Source organism: Pongo abelii, chromosome 4, assembly GCF_028885655.2.
Source record: "Pongo abelii isolate AG06213 chromosome 4, NHGRI_mPonAbe1-v2.0_pri, whole genome shotgun sequence".
Lineage (NCBI taxonomy): Eukaryota > Metazoa > Chordata > Mammalia > Primates > Hominidae > Pongo > Pongo abelii.
Window position 1 is genome coordinate 179,198,520 of NC_071989.2, and position 26,590 is coordinate 179,225,109.

Here is a 26,590-nt window from a genome sequence, read left to right on the forward strand (position 1 = left end):
ATGGACCCCAAAACTGATAACATGAATCAAGCTATGGTGTTTACTACTTAGGAAATGCACTATTTTTCTGGAAAGCTACAGAAGCTTCAAATGCATTTGCCACACAAAGCTAAGTCAGCAGAACAACCCGTTTGGCTTTGGAGGCTATTTCAGTTCCGCGGACAGGGAGAAAGATGAGGCAGACTGTGGTTTTTCAGTTCCTGGAGCTTAGGGAGCTCCAACACTCCCTCTCTCCCTGCCCTGGCTGCGCTGTTCTTAATTTTAGATAATACCCTGGCTTCTCCTCGTATTGCTGCTGAGCTCCTAGCATCCTCAGTTTATCTGTCTGTGAAATGAAAAATCTAATGTTAAATTTTTTACCTATGGCATGAGAGAGATGGCTGTGGCTCTTGTGGGCCTCTCTGCAGCCCCTCTTTTCCTTCAATCACCCTCTGTCTCTCCTGCCTTCTGCTTATTCTCTCTCTCCCCTCATCCCCACTTTCCCAGTGGGTCCTGTGTTCTCTTTTCTCTTTCTTTTCTTTTTAAATCTCTCTATGCCTCCAGCCGAGAAGATAAAGAGTGTACATCTTTCTGGTTAAAAAGTTGTGCTTTGCAGAAACACAGCAAATTTATGATTCTGGCCTTCCCAGCTAGGGATAATGTTCATTTACATTTAGGACCATGAGGAGAGAGGCTTAGCTGTGAGTTTCTGAGGCTGGCGAAAATTACAGTGATACATAATGGTGCTGCACTCATCGAGGTACTGAGCCTGGGTTGGGCTCAGGCGGCCACTAAGCTCAGAGTGGAAAGTTTCAGAGGGGAGGCAGAAAGGAGAGGTCTATAGCTCCTCCAGATTCTAGGTATTAATTTACTAAGATATTCCTAAGCCAGAAAACAGAGACAGAAGACAAAGAGAAAGAGCGAAGAGAGCAAGACAGAGAGATAGAAAGAGACAAAGAGAGAGAGTTAGACAGAGACAAAGAGAGACTGGAGAGGAGAGAGAGCAAATATTGAAAGGAAAAGGAAAAATAAAGAAATCTGACAGCTCATGAACTTTTTTTAAAAGTTACAAATTAGATTTGAAGAGATGGGCAGAGGTTTAAGATTTGTTCATTAGGCTGGGTGTGGTGGCTCACGCCTGTAATCCCAGCACTCTGGGAGGCTGAGGGTGGCAGATCATCTGAGGTCAGGAGTTAGACATCAGTAAGGTCAACATGGTGAAATCCTGTCTCTACTAAAAATACAAAAATTAGCCAGGCATGGTGGCACGCGCCTGTAATCCCAGCTACTCTAGAGGCTGAAGCAGGAGAATCGCTTGAACCCAGGAGGCGGAGATTGCAGTGAGCCAAGACTGTGCCATTGCACTCCAGCCTGGGTGACAGAGTGAGACTGTCTGCAAAAATAAAAATAAAAAATAAAATAAAAAGTTTTTTTTTTATTATACTTTATTTTTAGGGATTTTTCTTTATTTACCACTTGCTAAAAGGGCCCCAGCAGCAGGTGACTGGCAACAGAAGAAGGTTCCAGAAAAATGAGAGTCACTTCACTGGGCCTTTGTCCTTGACCTGAAGAATTTCTTGTACCTTGTGCACTTTTCTGGGGTGCAGGATGGTTGAGAGGTGCAGTGGTCAAGGCACTGATGCTTGTCCTGGAGACCGAGGTTATGGGTTGATCTGTCTGGGTGCCACTCAGAACCCCGAAACCTGGATCTGCCACTTACAAGATGTGTGTCTAAACCAGGTTTCTTCTCTCTGAGCCTTGGTTTTCCCATCTGGAACATGGACATACCAATATCTCACAATGTTATTATAAGACTCACTCATATCAATATGCTATTAAGTAACACAACTAGCAATGGCAACTGCTCATAACTCACATGTATTGAACAGTGCACTGGGTCCTCATTTTACATTTATGATCCCGGTGGGTCCTCACATCTTCCCCACCAGGTGAAGACCACAAACAGCCTCACTTTTTAAATGATGCTTAGAAAAGCCAAGACAAAACTTAATACTGCCAGAGTGACTCCAAAGCCTTTTTCCTTTAGCAACCATATAGGTGCCCAAAACAGTTTTGCTTCATTTCCTTCTCCCACCTGTTGATGTTTTGGTTTTCCATTTCCACAGACCTGTTCCCTGCAGAGGGAGCCCAGCCCTACAGGTGGGGATGAGGGTGTCAAGAGTTCCCGCACCCAAGTCCTGACTCTCTCGGCCAATAGTTGGCCAAGGAACCTTGGGTGAGGTCACTTCATCTCTTTGAGGCCTCTGTTTCCTCCTCTGTAAAATACAGAGGATGTTGTGGGTCCTACCTGCCCAGAGAGCATGTTTTGATGACCCAGCATAGGAGAGCAATCTAATTAGTCCTGGGAGAAGCCACAGCGAAGAGGAAGGGCAGGATTCTCTTCCTCTCTCCCACCCCTACCAGACTTGCCTTGACCTGTGCATCCCGGGCACATGAGGGAGAAGACAGGCCTAAGCCAGGTGTGGCTGCATCCAGACATTAGTGGAGAAGGAAAAGAGACAAAAACCTGGAATTTATTCAGGTCTGGGACCTAGACCTCCACTCCATTGGGAAAGCAGTCAGATTTTAGGATAAAAGAGAGAGGCTTTGAGCTCAGTCACATGGGGCTTCAAGTTCCCATAGTGTGGCCTGGGGCAAGTCACTGTCATTCTGGACCTTAGTGTCCTCTTCTATAAAATAGGAATAAAACTAGCGCTTACCTCCAAGTGTAGATGTGGTAAAATCAGGTTTAGAAAGTACCTGGCCCAGGCTCTGGCACAGAGTAAATGCTTATCCATGTTGCTGGTGCTCCTGTACCCTTGCCAAGAGTCAAGGGGCTGTGCTCTCTGACTTAACAACCCCTCCTGACTTGGGGACCTCACCTCGTCACCGCTGCCCACAGCTGAATATGAGCACCATTTGCAGGGTGCAAGAAACAGCATTTGACAAATGAAGGCTCTGTGCTGCTCACAGATTTCCCATTTAAATTTACTGATCCCTAATTATAATCTCAGCAAGAAAGAAATGACTGAGGACCAGCAGGGGTTGTAGAGGAGCAATTACTTGGCAATTTTCTTTTTTTCCAGTGGAAGGGAAGGGAGGTAGAGAAGTGAGGACACAGGGAGGAGCTCAGAGTCTCCACTCCTTCCCTTTTTCCAGGCTTTGTGTTCTCTGCAGGGTAGGGTGCTGCCTCAGAGCCAACTCAGCACTCTCCTTAGAGGGCAGACCACAGGGGTGGTCCCCTAACGATGGAAGGCAGGAGGAATGGGGAATCAGCCATGGGTGGGAGACTGACATTTCTTTGGCATTTTCCTATTTCTTGAAAAGCCAAAACAGGGCTGGCTGTCCCCTCTCTTCCCAGTAAACAGATCACCCTAGGGTAAGTGCCTATGTGGTAGATCTTTAGTTTTTGCTTTTGTGTTTTAATTTCCAAAGATAGGAGGGGTACTTGCATCAGAATGGCCCAGGGTGCTTGTTAAAGATGCAAGTCACTGTCTCTCTGAGCCTTAGTTTCCTCTTCTGTAAAATGGAAGAGGAGGGGCACTGGTATTTGTACTTGACCAGAGAACTGCATGCTACTGGGGCTCTGCAGGCTGAGAGCCCCCGATGTGGACTGCACACCCCTTGACCCCATCCTGCTTCTACACCACAGCGTATCAGACAGCTGACCATTGATCATTGGATCCTTGGGCAACTCACCTCTTGGGTGCTTGGGATCAAAGATGCCAAAAGCAATTGTCAGATACAGAAAGGGTGTTTGGAGGTTTGCCTTGTTCTCTGCATGAGACAACCAAAACAGTGCATTGTCAGTTGCAGAGTATCAGATCCAAGAGGGCTCTACTAAGCAAGCAGTTTCTGAGCGTAAAAGCAAAGCTGCAGAGTCAGATGGCCTCAACTTAAGAATCGAGTTCCACTGCCACTTACCAGCAAAAGGACTTGGAACTCATCACTGAACTTTGCTATGCCTCAGTGTCCTCAACTGTAAAAATAAGATAATAATAGAACTGCACTCCTGGAAGGATTATATGAGATTATATGAGATAACAGGTTCTCTCACTCTCACCCTGATGCAGATGAATTCCGAATGAGATTTTAGCTGTTATTATCGAGGCTTACTTCTAACTAAATGCCGTCCTGGATGCCTTAGCTGATTCTCTCATGTAATCCTCATCACCACCATGTCTAGTAAGTATATTTTTGTCCCATTTTACAGAGGAAAGAATTGAGACCCAAAGAGATGAGGTAACTTGTCCAAGGTTAAAGAGGCAGTAAGGGTAGGAGCCATTAGTTTACTCATAAAATATTTAATGCTCTCGGTGCGCCAGGCTCTATTCTAGGCATTGAGGGTTTTGTGGTACACAAGATAGACAAGGTTTCTGGTCTCATGACCATCACATCCAGTGGGGGGAGATTAGGTCTCAGCACCACTCATACTGCCTCCTTGAGGGGTGATGGTTTTTATCATTGTTCTTGAGCACATGGCTGGGCAGAAGGAATCCAGCAGAGGGTTGGAGGCCGGAATAGTATGAAGTGTCCAGAAATAAATCCTGGTTATCCAGAGAGGGGGATATTTCTTATGGTGACCTTGGCCCAGTTGAATGCCCTCTGCCTCTCCCCACTCCCATCCCTGTGTCTGGGTCTCTGGTCTCTGTACTTAGCAGGACTTGCTGAGAAGAACTCTGAACCTGGGGATGGGGGAGCAGGTTGAGGGTGGGATACAGACCATCAGGTTCCAAGTGAGGCTTGCAGAGTCTTGCAAACTATGAGTAGAAACAACACTCATTTTATAGTCAAATCTAGCCTTTGCTGCCTGTGACTCCTGAAAACATTTCCCAAAGTTCACTGAGACCTCCCCATCACTGGGAGGGAGAGCTGCCTCTGCCAAGCCCCCTGACCCACATCCTCTTTGGGGCAGAAGGGAAACCTCACCTGGCCAGGTGGGCTGATGGTAGAAATGGGAGCTTGAGCTCCCTCTAGTGAGGCAGTGGGGGCAGCACAGAAAACATCTCCAACCTAGGCACAGGGTGACCTCTGCAGGACTTTCTCCCCATCAAAAATAGTCCATTTCTGTGGGTCCCAAGGGCAGTCCCGGCTCCCCAGCAGAGATCTTTTGAAATGCTCACTCTTCTGAGGTCCTTGGCTCTGAACCCAAAATTCCCCCATCTGTACACATGCAGATCTCTGGGGTCTGGGCCCATGTGATCCCCCGCAGACCTCCCTGCTGGAGGTAGCCTCCTTCCCATCCTTTCTCTGCCAGACCAAGCACACACTCTGCTCCCCTTGCTGGGCCTTGGGTTGGGTTTGTCCCAGCCCCTGCCCTGGTTGGGGGTGAGGGGTAGGTCATGACAGAGATTGAGCCCCATTTTCAGACTTAGCTTAGCCTCCTGGAAATCACCCCAAAGTATTTTTGGAGCTACTTAGCATCTTAACGATCAGAAAACTATTGCAACCAGATGCTTGAGCTCTGCTGAGTCAGCAAAGATTCCCACAGCAGTGGGGAGCAGACCCTGGCCCGTGTCGCTGTGAGTGAGCAGTGTGACTTCTCAGGGCTGCAGTCTCCTTGTCAGAAAATGGAAACTAAAATTGCTGGGATTAAAAGGGAGGAAAACATGGGAAAGCACTTTGGACAGTATAGTGTGCAAGTTGATGTTAGTATCTATTATTTTTAAAATCTGGAAGTCAGCTAAGATGCCTTATCCTATAAAACTCAAGTGGATTTTGCCAGAATGTCCTCACACCAAATAGTGGACCCCTTCTTTTGCTGATTTATCTGCTATTGTATAGGGGTGTGTGTGTGTGTGTGTGTGTGTGTGTGTGTGTGTGTGTGTTAAGGCAGATGGTAGTATGTGTAAGGTGGGGTTTCCCCAGTCACCTGGAGCCCTGAGTGCCTGCTTCCCTGAACTAGGCCAGTTTAGCTGACTGGCTTCCTTTGTGTATTGGTCCATTCTGCATCAAAAGCATCTGAATTTTCATTCAATCTCTCTTCTGAATTTTCACTTTTAAAAACCTGACCAGTCCCTTGTGTGTAGCTGACTTCACAGGAGGTCTGAGGAGACAAAGGGGGTTACTTCATAGCCACACAAACAACTTCAAGTCAAATAATAGCCCTGAAAATTGCTAAAAGCCCTTTGGCTCTTTTCGATAACTGGAGGCCAGCCTCCCTCTCCTCTTTCTAAGCCCTCTTCATCTTTCTGTGTCCTCCGACAGCTGTTGTTTATCAAGGTGACCATCATGATCCGTCCCTCGACAAACACAATTCCTTCCCGAAGAGGAAAGCAGGTGCCAGCTGTTGAGATAGTAATTTCTTTGTCCTGACAACATTTTTGTTTATCTCCGGACCTTCCATCCATATGGGTAAGAGATAGGAATGAGTGAGAACTGAAAGGGACAGACACCACTGCAGGGGATCCCGTGGGGGGCTTTAGAGAGGGGTTCCAATGCCTCTCATTGTTCTACCTCGCAGCCATTTTGTTGTTGTTGTTGATGTTGTTGTTTTGAGATAGAGTTTTTGCTCTGTTGCTTAGGCTGCAGTGCAGTAGCATGATCTTGGCTCACTGCCACCTCTGCCTCCTGGGTTCAAGTGATTCTCCTACCTCAGCTTCCCAAGTAACTGGGATTACAGGCACCCACCACCATGCCCGGCTAATTTTTGTATTTTTAGTAGAGACAGGGTTTCACCATGTTGGCCAGGCTAGTCTCAAACTCTTGACCTTAGGTGATCCATCCGCCTCTGCCTCCCAAAGTGCTAGGATTATAGGCATGAGCCACTGCACCCAGCCCCTCGCAGCCATTTTGACGGCCTGAGCTCCCTGATGGAAGGCGTGGAGCCAAGCTCAAGCATTTTTCCCTTGTCATGGCAGGATCTTAATAGAGGTTTGTCCTGTGATTAAGTCCTTTATTGACACTTTGGAGACACACAACCCATACCCTTCCCAACCTGAGCTGAAGCCACAGATGCAAAGGAGCCTGGGAACTCCTCAAGTCCACTTGTGTCCAGTCCTCTGCTCTCCTGCAGGGAAGCTCTGTAGTCCAAGGACATCCAAATCCCAGACTCGCTTCCAGGGACAGAGATACGAGGATCTTGGGAGTAGAGCTGTGGGCAAGAATGCCAGACTCCTGGTGATTCTGGGATATAACCCCTTGGAGGGGCTTGTCACGGGTCTGTGTTCCTTCATGCCTCTAGTAGGATTCATGATCATCGTTATGACAGTAGTGACAATAATGACAGCTACCATGGTCCAAGCCTTATTACATGGTGGGTCCTGACACACATTTCTCATTAACTACATCATATGATGTAGGTAACATTAGTATTCCCATTTTACAGATGGGGAAACTGAGGCTTATGAGGTTCAGTTTGTGTAAAATCACATAGCTGGAAGGTATGGAAACTGGGCTCTTCACCACCAGAAGGCACTGCCTCTCACTCAGTATACCACTGCATGCTCGTGTGACAATTTACGATTAGGAACGAAATTCTCATACAGTCATGCATCACTTAACAGCAGGGATGTGTTCTCAGAAATGTGTCCTTAGGCGAATCTGCTGTTGTGTGAACATCACAGAGTGCACGTACACACACCTAGGTGGCATATTCAACAACACACCTGGACTCTCTGGTACAGCCTGTTGTTCCTAGGCTACAAACCTGCACAGCATGGGACTGTCCTGAATACTGCAGGTGGTTGTAACACAATGGTGAGTATTTGTCTATTTAACCACAGCTAAACATAGAGAAGGTACAGTGAAAATACAGTAGTATAGTCTTATGGGACCACCTTCATATATGAGGTCAAATGTTGACTGAAATGTTATTATATAGTGGGAGACCGTACATTATTTCATTTACACTTCACCTGGATATATACAACCTGGAAGCTCTTTTTCCAACCATATCACAGACAAAGAAATTGAGACTTGTACAGGTGAAGGGGCCTGCCTTTCCTTTGCTCACAGGAACATGAGGATGATACAAAAGTGAAGGATGTTGGCATTCTTCAGGCAGGGAGATAACCTGGACAGGGGTGGTGCGGCAGGCATGTGCATAAAAGGAGCAAGAGAAGCCTTCTCTGTCATGAGCAAGCTTGCAGGCCAGATAGAGAAAAATGAAGTAAAGTCACCCCAAAACCTGGATTCTCATCTGGAGTGCCTCTTGCCTCTTGCCCTTCCCAGAACGCTCCAGCTTGGCACTGGGCTGGAATTCCACTAAGAGTTGAGTTGATTTCGCCATCTGAGGCCCTGGGCACAATGACAAGGGTGGTTTTCTCGGATCTGCAGTGAGCATTGCACCAGAGTGTGGGAAACAGCGCCTACTCAGGGACCCCACTCTGGGACCCAGGGCAAACTTTCCATCATCTCCAGTCAGTCCATTAGCTGCCCAGGACCCTGCCAGCCTATCCAGGCAGTGATGTAATTACCAAAATGGAGATGAATATTTAAAGGGACTCTTACTTAACCGATATACTTCCTCTCCAAGTTCCCTCCTTCACCGGCTCTGGATGAATTTCTGGAGGGGTTGCTCTGACATAGGCCTGGAGCTACCTGTGGTTTGACCTCATCATGAGGCCTTTCTTCACCCTTTCTCGGTGGGTAGCCTTGAAGGTGTTAGGAGATGGTCTGTTGTCTGACTGTGAACAGCAGGGGCAGCTCTTATATTCTCCATAAATGGATCTCTGGGGACAAGACCCAGACGGGTGGGGGGACAGGGGAAGAAAACATAAAAGCCAAAGGGACTGGGTACCCATGACTAATTACCCCTTTACTGTTTCTATCACCAGACTTTAGTGCCACAAAGGATTGGGGGTCTTTTGTGACAATGTATGTTGTAAAATGTAAAATGCAAGTGACCACAAATTTGAAAGCAGTATAGAACTTTAGTTAAAATAATGCAGGCTCTCCACTGGCATTATTATTGTTGTTGAGAGAGTCTGGTGCTCTGTTCAAGGGCTTTTCTGTGCTATGGATTGTCTCTGTTTAGCACAAAATATCCTGCATCCCTAGAAACCCCTTAGTCCTGAGAAATCCAGGGCAGTTGGTCACCCCCCCTGTTCAATGCAGGCATCAGTTCCACTAGGTAGGGGGTCTTAGCTGCATTTTAAAGACAAGGAAATAAAGACTTAATGGGTTGGAATAACTGGGTTATGTGCACATACCTAAAGAATGGTTACACAAACAACTTCAAGTCAAATATTAGACCTGCGTATTCCTAAAATCCCTATGGTTCTTTGCAATAACTTGAGGCCAGCCTCCCTCTCCTCTTTTCTAAGCCCTTTTTACCTTTCTGTGTCCTCTGACAGCTGTTGTTTATCAAGGCAACCATCATGATTCATACCTCAAAGCATGCTTTGAATTCTACTCCCATAGGCTCCAAAACCTTTATTATCCAGGTTCAGTATTGCTCTAAACTAGGCGAGGTCCTGAACAGACCCAGATTTCAAGCATGTTCAGGTGGATTTGTTTAACAGAGTGTGGCTACTGGAACATCTGGAGCCCAAAGTACACAGGAGGCAGGAGGGAGCCTACTTTCCTGAAGAGAGGGACGGGCCAACTGTCCAACAGTGAGGAGGTGGGCATTCTTTCCTTTGTAAAACAAAAAGTATCTGAGACAGGGGTCGGTCAATTCAGAAGCTTATTTTGCCAAAGTTACGGGTTATAACCCATGACACAGCCTCAGGAGGTCCTGAGAACATGTGCCCGAGGTAGTGGGGTTACAGCTTGGTTTTACATGTTTGAGGGAGACTGAAGACACCAGTCAATACATGTGAGGCATACATTGGTTGGGTCCAGAAAGGTGAGACAACTTGAGGGGTGGGGAATGGCTCACAGGCCATGGGTGGATTCAAAGCTTTTCTGGTTGGCAACTGGTTGAGAGTTAAATTGTTATCTAAAGACTTGGAATCGATAGAAATGAGTGTCTGGGTTAAGATAAGGGGTTGTAGAGACCAAGGTTCTTATTATGTAGATGAAGTCTCATTGATGGCTGCCCCAGAGGAAATAGATGACAAATGTTTCTTATTCAGACCATGGAAAGGTACTTCTCAGCCAATCTCTTCTGGACCAGAAAAAGACCCGGAAAGGAAAAGGGATTCTCTACAGAATGTAAATTTTCCCCACAAAAGACAGTTTTGCAGGATCATTTCAAAAGATGTCAAAGAAATATATTTTGGGGTAAAATACTTTGGTTTATTTCAGGGCCTGCTATCTGTCATGTGATGCTAGAGTCAGGTTGGAATTTGGTATCTTATTGTTGCAGAGAGTCTCTTCTGTCTGTCTTAGGGTCTCTATTTTGATGTTTAATGGGTCAGTTTTGTGCCTGAACTCTAAAGGGAGGAGGGTATATATAATAAGGCATGTCCAACAGCTCCCCCGACTGCTTGTCATGGTCCAAACTAGTTTTTCAGGTTTAGTTGGATCCCCTTCGCTGAGAAGTTTCATTCAGTGAGTTGGTGGGGCTTAGAATTTTATTTTTGGTTTACGCTTTCAACATACATTTTTCAGATCCACTACTGAAAGGCTCATGCCACCCTAGGCGCTGGGGATAGTGTGGAAGAACACAGCCCAAGTCCCTGCTGTTTGGATCGTGCAGGCTAGTAGGGGAGCAGATACTAGGCAGACAAATATATAACAGAGAGGCAGGGAGTGGCACATACTCTGAGGAAAGATAAACTGGGGAGTGCCTTTCTAATGCATGTCGGAGAGACCTCTCTGTGGATGTGATGTTTGAGCAAAGACCTCAAAAAAGTGTGAATCAGCTTGGCTGGGGATAGAATGTTCCAGGCTGAGGAAGAGCAATGCAGAGGCTCTACATCTGGAGCATGCTTGGCCTGTGTGACGAGCCACAAGAAGGCCAGAAGGGCTGGAAGGGTGTGAGGGAGGGGGAGAGATGTGAGAATGGAGAGGCAACTGAGACCTGGTCACCCAGGGCTTTGTGGGTCCCAGTAAGAATGTCGGATTTTGTTGGAATGACAATGGGAGGTCACTGGAGGTCTTGGGGTAGGAGAAGGACATGATGGTTTGTGGGGGAATAAAAGAGATCAGGCTCTACTCCCAGCCCCGCTGTCCAACACTCAGCCTCTCAGCCATGGAGGTGATGTCTTCATCAGCTCCAGGGCTGTGATGTCAGTTAGATCAGACTCTGGGACCCAGAAGACAGGGCTGGGAATGGGAGGCTCCATTAGCAGCTTCTCCCTGATCCCTTCCCCTGGGGCCTGGTTCTGCCTTCTTCCATGTCCACCTGTTACTCCAGGACCAGAGAACTTTTGTCTGATTATCACAGTCTCTACAAGCTCTCCACAGCCAGCACTGTGTTGGGACTTGAGAAGGGTGGAGTCCATTCACTATTCTGTGAGATGAACTTGCCTGGCATGGTGCTTGGCACTTAGTAGGTACACAGACACAAGTTCCCTTCCTCCACAGCTACATGAAATGATTGCCCTTGTCAGTCAGGAGACCAAGAAAGATGTCTTTTAGGGAAGGAGGTGGGGAACATCATTCTCTCCAGCTGCTGAATAGGCTTGATGACTCTGTCTCTATGTAGTCAGAAGCCATAGTTGTGTGATTCTAAATGTCACTTATTCATTCCTCCAGTTAACTTTCTTACTCCTCTTCTGCCCTGGGCTTTGTGCCAGGCACTGGGGTACCAGATGAAAAGGTCATAGTCCCTGTCCTTAGAATTACTTGGAGGACTTATTAAAATACAGATTCCAAGGCCCATGCCCAGAGGCTAGTTTTCTGAGCAGGCCCAGGACTCAGCATTTTACCAGGTTCCCAAGCGATTGTGATGCTTGCTGAAATTTGAGAGTCAGTCCTCCTAGTGTCTGGGCATGGGCCCTGAAACCCACATTTTTGGTAACTCCTGTAAGTAATTATGATTTAAATAAACCATATTAGTTTCCTGTGGCTGCTGTCACAAGTTACCCCAAACTGGGTAGCTTAAAGCAACAGAAATTTTTTTCTCATGGTCCTGAAGCGTGAAAGTCCAAAATCAGGTGGTGTTCCCTCCTGAGGCTCTCAGGGGAATTCTGCTTCTGGTGGCTCCAGGCATTTTTTGACTTGTGGTTTCATCACTTTCATTTCTGCCTCTGTGTTCACATTGCCACCTCCTCCTTTGTCTTCCTTATCTTCTGTTTCTTGAAAGGACACTTGTCATTGGATTTAGGGACTAGCCAGATAATCCAGGATGATCTTATTATTGCAAGACACTTAATTATATTTGCAAAGACTCCTTTTTCAAATAAGTCACCATGTTCACAAGTTCCAGGCTGTGAACATGTCTTTCTGGGGGCCACCATTCAATCCACTACAAGGACCCTGGGCCATACTTTGAGAAAAACTTGCATGTGATTTCTAGGAAATGGGCTGATCAGAGAAACATGAAGGAGGTAGAAGTAACAGGAGCGAGTTGTGAATGACTCCCACTGTTCTGACCTGGGTGCTCTGGGACACTGATGATGCAGTTCCTGGAGACAGAGGGTGTGGAAGAAGCCAGCTGGGCCACTTGGAAAGAGCAGAGCACCTGGAACACAGGTCAGGTATATTTTGATGGGAAAGTGACAGAAAAGTAGCATCAAGAATCAATTTGCATCTAGGAATTGGGATCGCTGCCCTAATCTCTCTACTTTATGCGGCCACGTCCTGCTTTTCATGACTCTAGAAAACAGAGGAGAAAGTGGATGTAAGATATAAATTAGTCTGTCTTGTAGGGCTTTCTCTTGATCCCATTCCGGGACCAGCCAGTGTCCATACCTGTGGCCTTTGGTATCCAATTTAAGGCAGTTCTTCTCTTTCCATGATCACACAGTAAAGGAGCCCCCATATACAGTGCTCCAGGACTGAGTCCAGTTTTTAGCATAGCGTGCAACAAGAGCAGAAAAGGCAGAATTGGGAAGGACATGTCAACAGGCAGCAATGAGTGGTATAAAGACCCTGGGCATTTGGAGGCAACAGAAGGAGAAAGGTCTGCTTCAAGGACCAACTTGGTCTCTTCCCATCTCTGCCCTGGCAGTACCAGCAGCTGCACATTGGACCTTCTGATCACTTCCATGGCAAAACCGAGGTTTCTCTACCTCGCCTAGCCGGCCCCTGAAGACTTGCTGATACAGCTGAGTGCGGAGTGCAACTAGACCTCAACATGAGGCGCCCTTCTCTCAAAACAAATGAGCCTTCGAAACGCCAGCAAACAGTGCTAATGAATTGCCCTCGGCTTCTTAGGCATCATTTTCTTGTAATTATAATGGGAAGAAGACATAGAGTCCCACTGAGAACGTGGAGCTAGCCTGCCCCTAGAGCAAGGCAGAATCCCTCTCTGAGGACCACACTCAAGCAGAACTGATTTTTCTAAGACTTAGAGAAGAAACAAAATCTGATTTAATTCTTAGGAAATTGCTTTTTTTTTAACCCACCTGTGTAAGCCTGTATTTAAATGCTAATATATTTGGCCTGCCGGGATGCCACATTTATTTTCTTCCTTAGCAGCAACAAAAATCATTTATTTATGAGAATTCTAGCTCCTACCTGCTCTCCTGAGTTCCTCATCTTCATTTCCATCTACCAGCTGGATGTTTGTCTTCCCAAGACATACAAAATCTGTAACTGTCTCCCTTCCCAGACCAGATTCTCTTTATACCTTTCCTGTTTCTGTTTCCAGAACTACTGATGGCTTTTGCCTCCCTCTGCTTCCCCCATGCTTTCCTCCAATCACTCATTAATCACACTGATTAACCTCCCTCCCACCGGGGCAAATAACATAACTTGCCTAAGCCTCCATTTCCTCATCTATAAAATGGGTTTAATAAATACTAATACGTACTTCATGAGCTTGTTACAGGACTAGGATGAGCTAATCCAAATAAAACACCCAGAACAGCATCTGGCAACAGAGTAACACATCACAGTGATATTTCTATAATGATTATGACAATGATCATGACCCCCATGGAACCTGCCCCTTTCCTCTTTGTAGTTGTTCTATGAGCTGACCAGCAAACTCTGAGAGAGCCCTATCCTGCTCATTAGAAAACACAGACCGGACACTCTTCATTTCATCAGTATTTTCACTGCCTGAAATTCTCTACCTTATGAATTTGTTTGTTTGTGGCCTGAGTACCCCCTCCCCTGTTCAGCCTGTAAAATGCAACTTCCATGAGGCAAGGGATTTTGTCTTATTTACCAGCATATCCCTAATGGCTGACACATAGTAGGTGTCGGATAAATATTTGCTGAATGAACACATGAGGAGAAAAAAGCTCTAGATTTTTGGAAGGAAGACATCTAGACGGTGCTGGTTTTTAAGCCCTTCAACACTCAGGTTTCAGGGCTCCCTTCTCTGCTCTGCTCATTTCTGCTTTGCAGGCAGCCGTGTGACAAGCTTTGTCACTATGCGGGGAGAGAGGTGCAGGCTGGAAGAAGAGCGCTTTTTTCTAGTTCACTTCTGCCTGCATCTCCACGGCAATAGTTCTTGACCCTAGCATCAATACATTCCAGCTGCAGCAGCTGGTTCCAGTTTGTAGTGTTTTTCTTTCTTTAACTCCCAGAATGAAGCTCATCACACAACCTCAGAGACATCAGCACCAGCCAGCAGGCACTGCCTCTGCCTCACTGGGTCCCTTTGCTGAAGTTCTAGGTCCAGGGGATTCCAGTCTTGATTTCCTTTGTCCTCTACTCACCCCCACCCAACTCTGGGAGTGGTAGCTGCTTCCTGCAGTTCCTACCTCTGTGATTCCTCAATGTTCCTTTTAGCCTCCTGTGGTCCTCCAATGCTAGCTTAACAAGTCTTTATGTGAAATCCTCTCTGTTAAACTGGCTGCTATGGTCTTTTTCTCCCGGCTGGACAGTGACTGATCCCTCGTCTAGTCATTCGCTGCCTCCCCTCCCACGCCACAGCTCTGGCCTTAGAGGGAATTCTTTCCAGGACAAACATCTTCAATCTTGCTCCGCGATGCATCCAGGGATGGAGAGTGTATGATTTAATAGACAGCTACTAATTTCTTCCAATATCGATGCAAAATATACCTCTCTAACACTGTAAGTCACTTTAATTTTGAGCCCTGGTGAGATATCAAATAAGTTTTTGTAAATTTTAGAGTCAAATGTCAAATGATCCTGGATTCAAATTCAGCTTCAGCTGTGTGACCATCAGGAAGTTACTTTCCCTCTCTGGGCCTCTGTTTCCTAATCTATAGAATAGATAATATCGTAATAGCTACCTCATAGGGCTATAATAAAGATTTAAGGTGTGTACGCACTTAGAACAGTCACCTGCACGGGGAAGAAACTTGGTGAATGATACTATCATTATCATCATTGAGGAGGACAGCCTTTCAACCTTCTGAAGGACAGCATGTTTGTCCTCTCTTAGCCTTGCACTAGAAGTCGGAGCACTTTCCCAGGCCCAGACACCAGCTGGAGCCCCCGTCTGCTTGTCCTACTTCCGCCTGGAACTGGGGTGTGAAGATTCCCATAAACGTTTCAGGTGGAGAGAAAACTCTGACTTCCCAAGTTCCTTTGGATAACGCACATCTGTGACCCAGAGGCTGACTAACACATGCCTTCTGATGGTCTCATTTCTAGGGTCTCGGGTGCTATGTAAATCCTCTTCCCTGTTCTTTATTTGCAGAATAGCACATTCCTTGAGCAGAGCACGATTCTCTCCTGTACTCTTCTATCATGAACTGCATACTGGCACACCTTGCCTTCCTTTGCTGGGAATGTTCTTGGCACACTGAGTTCCTTGCCCATGTATTGGGGGGATTTTGCTGTGTGGTGTTTTGGATACTGCTGACCCTCTCTGGGCCTGACTTATTTGTCCAAGGCTGAGTTCAAACACATGATGCCTTGCAGAGATCAGAGGAGAATCCAAAATGCTTGCTGCTAGGAGAGATAAAAATCAAAGAGCTGGCTGCATAATTTCGAACAATTGTAAAGTCTCACCTGCACAGCCTCTATTTATTTTCACCTTCCCTTTTCTGTGCCTGCTTGGTTTCCACCTCTGTGAGTTCTTTTCCACTCACCGCAGCTTCAGTGATCTCAATCTTCTCTTCCTCTTCTGGAATTCTCTACCCCTCCCTTGATAAAAACAGTGTTTTATAATGGTTTCATGTGAGGGCAGCGATCCCATCTCACACTTCCTTTGGAGCCCTCCACAGCATTTGCCTGGGACTGGGCACATAGCAGGTGTTCATGACTCCAGACTGATAGAGAATGTTTCTTGTCTAGTCACATAGATGGTAGGGGGTTGTTTTGGGGTTGGGGCAGCAATGGCATCAGCATCAACAGTAGGAGAGGTCGGAGCAGCAGCAATAACCTTTGCCATTGACATAATAACCTCTGCCATATACTATGCTAGCCGCTGTATTAAGCACATTAATTTCATTTAAACCTTCCCCAGACCTTACAAGATAAGGATTATTATTCCCATTTTACAGAAGAAAAAGCTGAGACTCAGTGAGGCTAACCTGTTTGTTCAACAGCTGCTGAGTTGAACTCAACCCCAGGATTGAGCTCAGGGCTGTCTTTGGCCTTTGCGCTTGTTATTCTCTCAGCCTTAACTATTCTTCCACCCACCAGAGAGCTGTATACTGGTTTGGGTCTCTGCTCAAATGTCATTTTAGTAGAAGCCTTCCCCAGTGGCCCTATGTGAAATCAGAACTCCTGTTACTCTCTATCCATTTGATCAGTTTTCTTTTTCTTTAAAGCACTATCTCTTGTATAGAGGCCCATTTGTTGACTACTTCTGTCCCTGGACCACATGAATATAATGTCAATAAGCCCAGGGACTTTGTCTGTTCTATCTACCACTGTATCCTCAGCACCTGGAACAGAGTCCATGATAATCATATACTTTGAATATGCATGTGTAGGATGAACAAGTGAGTCAGTAAATACCTAGTGCGAAGATCTGTGCTCTTATCCATTACACATCTGGCTTGGAGGAGTTATGGGATGTTCATAGGATTTGTCAGATCAAACAACATATGCCTTTGTTTCTTTCCCAAAATATGGTCAAATGTTGGGATTCCAGATTCCTGAGCTGGGGCCCAAATGCAGATCCACCCTGGACATCTCTTATCTTCCCTGAACAGAGGCTGCTAACTGTCTTGTGGGAGCCATTCCTCCAGCAGGATTCCTGGCCAGATTTCCAGGCTGAAGACTGAGTTCTGGATCACCTCATATCACTATGGTCACAGCTTTTTTTCCTTTGGCTTCTCAATTTTTAGTCTTACCCTCTCTGGTGGGATGGAAGAGAGGAGCAACTGGGCATAGTTGAGAGTCCTGTGTCCTGCAAAGTGAACTCACCTATTCAGAGGACAGTATTATTGTTGGTAAAATGATCAGATGGGTCCCACACCCTCCCTTCCAAACTTTCTGTCTCTGATCCTTCTCCTCCATGGTGCCCAGGTTGCCTGCTCTTTGCCCACTCATTTCCTGCCAGGTCATGCTCCATGACCGTCTTAACACCTACCTGCCTCATGCCTCAATCCCACTAAGATGCTGCAAAGTGAAAGAAGTTAGTTAGATGAACTGATTCTCAACAAGGACTGAGTGTCTCGTGGTGAATCTCCTCCTCTGTAAGTCCATGAGGGCTCTGACCTTGTCATCTCATTTGTCTGGCTCAGCCCTTTCTGCAGCCTGGGTGCTCAGCTCTTTCCTACACACTGGGAGTTCAGTAAATATTGGATAAGTGAATGAGTGAACCAAAGGCTAGGCTAAGTGCCGTTAACACTCTCAGACACCATGTGCCTTTTTTTTTTTTTTTTTTTTTTTGTTTTGAGACAGAGTCTCACTCTGTCGCCCAGGCTGGAGTGCAGTGGTGCAATCTTGGCTCACTGCAAGCTCCGCCTCCCAGGTTCACGCCATTCTCCTGCCTCAGCCTCCCAAGTAGCTGGGACTACAGGTGCACACCACCACACCCGGCTAATTTTTTTGTATTTTTAGTAGAGATGGGGTTTCACCATGTTAGCCAGGATGGTCTTCATCTCCTGACCTTGTGATCCACCCACCTCAGCCTCCCAAAGTGCTGGGATTACAGGTGTGAGCCACTGCACCCAGCCACCATGTGCCTTTTAACTGGGACCTTCAACTCTTAAGACAGAGAGTGAATAACACAGCAATTTTAAGCCCTAAGACATCCAGCACAACGGGGTATTTCCTGCTAGAGCTACTTCTGTTATATATGCTCTGACTCCTACCATGCTGGGAAGGCTTGAGGGCTTTGGGGCTTTGAGAAGGCTCTGAGTTTGCAGACTGTCTCCCAGGCCTCTTTTCAGAGCTGAAATTTGTTGATGAGCACTCTGAGGGCTGATGTTTCTTTCTTCAAGATTCACTTCCACATTGACTCCCAGAACATGGGGTAAAAATCAGACCTGATACACGAGTTCTGGCTTATCTGGCATTTTGTCAACTGGCAGTCTCAATTCTCTGTCTCTTAAGCAACGGATTCCTCTTGAACATCCCAGAGAAGCAGATCAAAGGGAGACAGTTGAGGCAGAAGAAGAGACTTTCCAAGGCATAGCCTTATTCAGATGAAGGTGTTTCATATCCGCTGTTCACAAGTAGCCACACTGCATTCACAGATGTGCCCATGGCCAGGGCCCACAAGGACTTTCTGAAGAAAGCAAAGCAGGGTTGTTTTGGGGGAGGTTCACACCTGGTGAAGAGGGTGGGATGAGATGTCCCTGCCACCAAGGTCCCTTCCAACTCACGCAGCCTATAGTACTGAATGGCAGCCAGGTTTTTTATGGAGCAATAGCTGGACTTCACATTTGCATAATGCCTTGCAGTTTCACTGTTAAGAATATTGCAGTGTATTCTAATTACATGAATCTCGGTCATTCCTTTATGACATTTCTGAGGAATACTATCTCAATCAAGAAAAGCCCTAATTGCACTCGTCTCCCATCCCGGTGAGAGAGCACAGACTCGTGCCTGCTCCGCAGGGGTGGAGGATGGAATTCAGTAGTCTGACTTTGAGTCCGGGATGCCTGGAGCAGGAGGAGGTCAGGGGCATTGTCCTTTCCAAGTCAGGAAGGCAGACAGCACCTGCTGTTGGTGCCAAGGTTACTGGACAGGCTGCGAAGGCTCTGTCTGTCTGTCCGATGTTCACAGGCCAGCTCCCCGGAGGCTCAGCACTCAGCCCAGCTTCTCCAAGATGCAAATCAGGCCACTCTGAGGCTGCCTACAAACTTTCTGCTGAGTGCCGACAGCCACTTTCTGCTCTGCGGGGAGTTCTTCCAGATCCTGATCAAGGCACAGAGAATTGATCTATCAGATTAACCAGGAAGGAAAGAGTGGGAGAGCGAGTGTGGGAGGCCGTGGGGCTGAGTGTTTTCTGCGTAGCAGTCCCCTCCCTTCTGACTTGAGTATTAATTGCTACATTACCACTGCCATGTAAGAAAGACAGTCAGCAAAGCCTGGGAGAGCTCCAGCTCCTCCCTCCCTGCTCTGCTCAGCTTCACTCTCCTCCTCGGTTCCCTTGGAGTACCTTGTGCCCCGGCAGTGCTGTCCCGGCCCCGGCATCCTGAGGTCCTCCCGTGGCGAGGACTTAAGTGGACAGCAGAAGTGGGTGGAGAGAGGGAGGGAGAGTTTGCCCTGCAGGCTCTCTGGATGCAGAAGCCAGACTCACTGCAGAGGCAGCTGTGCTGTTCCCGGAGCCTGGCTTCGGGGCTGCATCCGTCACTCAGGGTTCATTCATCCAGGCAGGCTCCAAGTTCCTGGGGTGCACAAGGTGGGTGCTGTCCCTTCTGGGTGCTGACAGCAGAGCCTGGCTCCCCTCCGCCACCATGAGCGGCTGCTCCAAAAGATGCAAGCTTGGGTTCGTGAAATTTGCCCAGACCATCTTTAAGCTCATCACTGGGACCCTCAGCAAAGGTATGGAAACTGGCCTTGACCCTTGCTTTCTGTCTTCATATGGCCTGGCTGTTTGCATTGCCTCGGTGTGGTGAGCGTGGCCATTCTGGTGCACCCAGGTCTTGGAAAAGGCTGGGGAAATTGGTGGCTGGGATTCGAGGTTGCTGACAACCTGGGTCCTGGCTCTGAGTAGGCGGGCACCCAGCCAGGGAACTCAGCTGGCTGTAATTGCCTGGAACTTTGGAAATGGAGTTGGTGGTGTGTGGCTGATAGGTTATGAGCAGGCAGAGGGACAGAACCCTTTCCAGAGCATTGGAAGTGGCTTAGCGTGACAGGAGTTTCAAGAAGTTATCCATGGAGGTTTATATTTTGTTGATAAAAGAGAGATTTGATGCAGTGGGTTGTGACTAATTCTGCAGAACAGAGACGCTTGAGGGGGCCAGCGGGAGGTGGTGATGGGCCGGCATCTGCTTTGCCCTGGTGGATTCAGAAACTGGATCAGCTCTGCACCTCAGGTGCCAAGAGCTTCATCTCATAGGGTTCCAGGGTCTCGTGCTTCTGGGGCTTCATTCATCGTTCTGCTTTCTTAGATCCCTGTCCCTCCACATTTCATGCCTATGTCCATGCCTGTCTTTTCTGCTTCTCTAGGAACTGGGGTGGCAGGTGGTTTGCAGGAGTAACTGTCTGGGCAGACCAGAAAGTGTGGCTATGGACCAGAATTAGGGCTGCAGCCCCAGATGGGCCCACAGCCGGGAGGCAGAAAGAAGGCTAACTCCTCAGGGCCCAGTCCTGTGTCTCAAACCCCATTTTACACTCGGCACCAGGGAAGGTGAGGCCCTCAGAGGGGTCTGGCCAACTTTCTGGAGATGATGTCAAGGGAGAGCAGCAGCGTGATGTGGTTCCACTGGCTGAAAAAACGTCTTTAAATATTCATGCTGTCTTTCAGGAAGAGTCTTTTGGGGGCTGGGGGGAGAGGCACTGGAAGCAGCAGGCAGAATATTCAGGGAAGGAGCCCACAAACCTTTGATGGGATTTTACAAAATAACAATGAGAGCAGAGAAAGGCTATATGCAGCCAGATCTCATGAATGGCTCAGGTACCTGCCGCCCAGCAGGTCTGGCCCAGTGTATGTTGTGTGGCATGTGTGGGTGGTGGGAATGATGGGATTCTGTTTATCTCCTTCTTTGGGATGTTCCGACCTTCCTGTTATTTCCCTACCTTCCTTCTGAAATGGGGCGCTGCTCCTCCAAGATACCCAAGTGGGCTGAGCCCCCAATGTGGAGGGCCAGGCTGCCTGGCAGAATTACTGGAGGCCAGAAGTGGGGTGAACAGGAGGTTAACAGGTGTAGCTGTGGTTGCTCTCAGTGGCTTTACCTCCTGGAGAAGGAGAAAGCAAAGGGTTTAGGAAATTTCACAAAGTTTCCCCATTCAATCCTCAGAGACAACTGGAAGGTTTTCTTTCCACATTACAGATAGCAGGACCTAAGACGGTGATAGGTGTGGGGCAGCATCCCATCGCAGCCTCTTATGGAGGGCTTGTCCCCACCTGCAGTCTAGTGGTGACCCAGACTCCACACTGGGAGCCCAGATGCTCCCTGGATGTCATACTGAGTGCTGAGTGGGGGGATCATGGGGGTTTCCCACAAGTGCAGGAGAAAGAGCTTTAGTCTAAGGAAACCTAGGTCTCAATCTGATTCTGCTACCTGGGCAAGTCACAGCCTCCATGAGCCTCAGTTTCTTCATCTGTAGAACGAGTCCATTACCTCCGGCCTGTCTACCTCCTAGCACTGGTGCAAAGATCCAAGGGCACCTAGCTAGGGGATCCCTTTGTGGAGTGTGTTGCCGTGACCAGTTGTGAGGGTGGGGTCGGGGCTGATATGAACATGGGTCTGCAAAGAAGGACCCTGACCCATTCCCCTGGCAGGACCAGGGTCAGAGCTCCTCAGTTGCTCCTGACTCATTCCTGCAGGTGAGTCTGTACTCCCCAAGCAGCACCAAAAGGGAAATGAGATCACAGAAGACCATTATGCAGCAAGAGGGGTGACTGAAAAAGCGAGCTGGCAAAAGAGAGAGCATGTGCAAAGAACTCTGTGTGCGTGTGTATTTGAGAGAGAGAAACAGAGACAGGGACAGAAACAGAGTGAGGGTAGATGGCCACTCGAATAAATGATCAGGAAGGTATTTTCTTCTGCATATTTGCCTGTGTTCATTTGCTTAGAGTTTGTTTACTGAGTACCTACTCTGTGCCTTGCTTATTGCAAGACAACAGACATGTGAATGAATAAGACACAAGCTCTCCATCAAGAGGACTTGTCCCCACCTACAGTCTGATTGGTACCCAGACCTCACATGCAGATACTCCCTGGATGTCACGCTGAGTGCTGAGATGGGGGAATCATGGGGGTCAACAGGCATAGAGAAGAGATGTCTGGGGCAGACTAAGGGGTGCCTCCAAAAAGTGACATCTAAGCTGAGACGAGGAGAGGCAGGGCTGAGAAGGTGGAAGGAAGCCGAAACTGCCAGAGGGAGCAGCATCAGAGTGTTGGCCTCTGCAAGGAACCAGTTGGAGGGTCAGGACGGCTCCCTTTCTCTACTCAGAATCCCAGAAACTAAGACCCATGTGACACAGAAGGGACTCTGTGGGGACCTGGCCTTCCTGTGAACTGCTTCATTAGAGCCTTTCCTGAGGCCAGGGCTCAGAGAGGCAGCTCATGGCAGGCACTGGGGCAGGATTGTGTCTTTACCGTATCTGTGTTCTTTGCTTCAGCTCCGCAGAGAGGACCAAGTGTTTACACAGCCCCGGCTCTGCGCCAGGCACGTGCTGGGTGACTGGTGTTCTACCCAATCCAGGTGTTTGCTAAATATTTGTTAAATAGTGAGGAACATGGGAGCAGGGCCAGGTTGGGAGCAGGGTAACTGAGAAAGGCCTGCAGAGAGTCCGGAAAATGGCTTTCTAATGTTTACACCTCCCCTAGGTGGATTTAGATTCAACCCTACGTGGATACATTATGATTGCTTAATGATTTCTGATTTTAATTTGATTTCACTTATTCATTATTCATTGCACTGAGTTCTAGATCTGCAGTAATCCAGCCCTCAGGAGAGGGATTTTTCTTTGTCCCTTGCAGAATTGAGGAATGTAAAGAATGTGTTGGACTGGGTACCTGCTGGTTCTATGGCAATTTACTGTTTCTTACCAGCCTTGCAAATACCTGGGGGACAAGGAGGGTCCAGGACCACCCTCTCTGTCCTGCCTGTTCCTAACCCTTGGCCACCTCCTGCCGTGCTAGAAATCCTTCTTGCCATTTGTCTAAGATGCCAGCTAGCCCAGATTTCTCATCAGTGCTTATTGTAGAGATAAACTGCTCATGTCCACCTGCTCACATATCTCATCAACCTTGAACTTTCCTTCCTACACCTGATCATAATTTGTGATCTGCGTTCCCTTTAGGAACATGTTTGCTAAAGGCTATCTTCCCCACTAGACTTCAGCTCCATAATGGCAAGACCATGTGCATTTTCTTGCTCACCACTGTAGCCAGAGCTACTAGTATGGTGCCCAGAATGGAGTATGTGTGTTACTGTGTTAAACGAATGAAACAGCACTGCACGGCACAGACACCAGCCATCAGCCTGAGATGACACCTGGTACAGGAGCTTTCTAGGAAGCACTATGCAACACCTGCCCCACAGGTGCTCAGCAAATGCTCACTGAACTCTGTTTAGCTGCAGCAAGCTGAGTCTGCAGCCGCCAGCCTCCAGCCTGTGTGAGCCTCCAGCCACATAAAACATTCAAGTTCTGTCTGAGCTTGCGTGGTGTCTAGGGAAGGGCATTAAGATTGTTCCCAGAAGGAAAGGCTGGGTGGGCAGGCTTCTGGCATCCCCACTCCCACCCCTCCGGCTCTATTTTTATTTGTTTTATTTACTGGATTTCTCCCAAATTTAAAGAATCTCTTTGGCATTAAAAAAAATTGCAAACCACAAATGCAGTGAGAAGCACAATTGGTTTCTAGACTGAGACATCCCTGGACCCTGCACTCTGGCTCGGAAGCCTCGGACTGGGTCCCTTACCTCCCTGGCATTTAGTGAGTTACAATACCCTTCTTATGGGATTGAATGAGATTGTGCAAATAAAGCTCCCTGCCTATTAGGTGCTCAGCAGTGTTGATGGATTTGACTACTGTTATTAGCGGATACTCTCATGGTTGAGAGCCCCTCCGGGCTGGGACTAACTCTCACTCATTACTTGTTTTCTCAGCACCAGGCACAGATTCTGAGAGCAACATCTCATGATCACTTTATGAAAGCCTATGGCCTTGTCAGTTACTGCATGACATTATTTATTTATTTATTTTGAGGCAGGGTCTCACTCTGTTCCCCAGGCTGAGTGCAGTGATGCAATCGTGGCTCACTGCAGCCTCGACTTCCTGGGCTCAAGCAATCTTCCCACCTCAGCCTCCCAAATAGCTGAGACCACACGTGTGCACCACCACATCCAGCTAGTTTTTGACTGTTTGTAGAGACACAGTCTTGCTATGTTGCCCAGGTTGATCTCAAACTCCTGGCTCAAGAGACCCTCCCACCTTGGCCTCCCAAAGTGCTGGGATTACAGGCATGAGCCACCATGTCCGGCCACTGGATGACTTTAGACCACTGCTTCCCCTCTGCTCAACTTGTTTTCTTAAGGCCCTGCCCAGAGCCATCTCCCTCACCTGATTCCTTATTAGGAGTTAAAAGCCTGACTCCCAGAGCCAGGTCCTTGCCTGCTGTTTAACCTAGGAGAAGCCCAGCTCCTGGCTCAGATACTTGGTGAAATCAGGGGTCTGGGGAACCTGCCTCTTCCTCTTTCTGCACAGTCAGCTCCCCACCCCCTTCACAGACTTCCTGGGAGCTGCTGGCAGGAGCCAGAAGTTGTGCAGGCTCCATTCTGGCTGGGGAGGTTTAAACTCATCTCCTTCTGCACACTGGGAACAAATGTTACCCCAGGCACAGATGACAGAGCCAAAGTGAGCAGAAGGGAGGAATCCAATCCAGGAGAGCTTCTAGTGTCCTCCAGGCCACCCATGAGGCTGCGGGGGTGGGGAAAAGGGGTGTGGGAAGACAAGATCTATCTCAAGGACAAGGCTCTGGAGCCGTAACTCTCCCCTCCCACCCCAGCCCAGGCTGTTCCTCTTTTTTTGAGGCAAAACCTTAGCTGCCCCATCAGAGACACTGTTCCTCTTGCCTCCCCCCACTGCTGTTCAAGATCCTCAAGAGACTGACCTTGGACCCGGGCATGGACTCTGCCTTCAAGCAGGCCAGGCTGGAGTACCAACTCTGCCTCTTACCAGCTGTGTGAAGTTGTGTCATTTGAACACCACCCCAAGCCAAGGCTCACCACTTTTAATTGGAGATAAAAATAATATCAATGGCACAAGACTTTTTTAATGTAATGATGATATGAGTAAGAGATAGCAGCTCACAGGCAAATCCCAACTCTGCTCTTGTAGGGCACCCTCTTACATTTTGTGCCCTAGGCACCTTCCTTGCCTCTTTCTAGTCTTGATCCTGGAGGTAGGGATTGCAATCACCATTTCAGCAGATAAGGAAACTGGGGTTTAGCTAAGTGTGGTGGCTCCCCTGGTGAGTGGCAGAGCTGGGATTAGAACCCACGTCTTGCTTGGGCCAAGACAAGGTACATTCCTCTGCACTTCTAGGGCTGGAAAAGTCACGACTGCCTGCACTACTCCCCATCTTGCCACCAGCAGAGTTCCCCAGTGTCCCACTAATTTTGTTGGTGGGCTTCTCCCTGCTGGGTCTCATCAGAGCAGCCACCTGTCATGCAAACGGTTGTGACAAATTCCATAAACTGTCATCACCTGGGTTATGGGGAAAGGGAACACTCCATAGGCCAAGGTCAGCAGGACAGCCATACCCATGCTCTCTCAGTATCCCTATCACTTCTCAGGCAGGTGTGCGGGCCCAAAGCACCTGCCAGACACTGAATAGGCTCTGTCCCATGAGGGCTGCTCCCCCATGGCTCTCCCTTCTTACAGGCCAAGTGTGAGAAGTGGTCTTGGGTGTGGGAAAATACATAAAGTTTTGGACACTGGGCAGGCTGGAATTGAGGTGTTGCAGCTGTTTACTGGAATTGTCTGGGAAAGCAGAGGCCTTCACCCTGGGGACTTTGAGACCTGTGAGATATTATCATGCCCTGTACCAAGAGGAGAATGCCACCTGTCCCGTGAAAAGCTAAGCTTCAATGCTGCCCCTTGCTGAGGAAAGAGAGTCCCCACCATCCGAGTCCTGGCTCGCTCACTGTCCTGGCAGTGAGGGGCTGAGCAAGCACTCTGGTCATGTTACAACAGCCCCACTCACTCTCTGCAGCCCTGGAACCTCTGAGTGCCAGTGTCTTGTCACAGGAAGAAAGCTTGATTATCCAGGGCTTCTGGGTCCCTGCCTACCTCTCCAGCCCCAAGCTAGAACCTGCCAGGAGGGGCATGTGTTCACCTTGGCCTTCCTGATGTCCAGTAGCCTTCATCCCAGCCTACTGGCCTCACCACCCTTGCCCCTCTGCAGCAGGCCCAGCATTCCCTGACCCATTTGGGTTGTGCAGGTGCTCAGCTCACTAGGGTCTCCATAGTCCCGCAGTAGAGGGCGGAGAAGAAGGTGGGATCACCTGCCCCTCTGGAGCCTCCCGGTCTTTCTCCTAGATAACCCTGTTACCCTGCAGGAGTAATTTGTTCAGGGCCATTTATCCTGGCACTGCTGCACAAACATCCTATTAACT

General features: G+C 48.1%; 1 long non-coding RNA gene across 1 annotated transcript; it reads right to left on the bottom strand.

Moving 5' to 3' along the window:
• Positions 1 to 1,432: 1,432 nt before the first annotated feature.
• On the bottom strand, positions 1,433 to 21,780 carry LOC134761452 (uncharacterized). The gene is made up of 3 exons (XR_010140075.1): positions 21,525 to 21,780; positions 21,040 to 21,198; positions 1,433 to 1,750 (listed from the first exon to the last, which is right to left on the bottom strand). It is a non-coding gene; the product is annotated as an uncharacterized LOC134761452 (long non-coding RNA).
• Between the last annotated feature and the right edge of the window lie 4,810 nt (positions 21,781 to 26,590).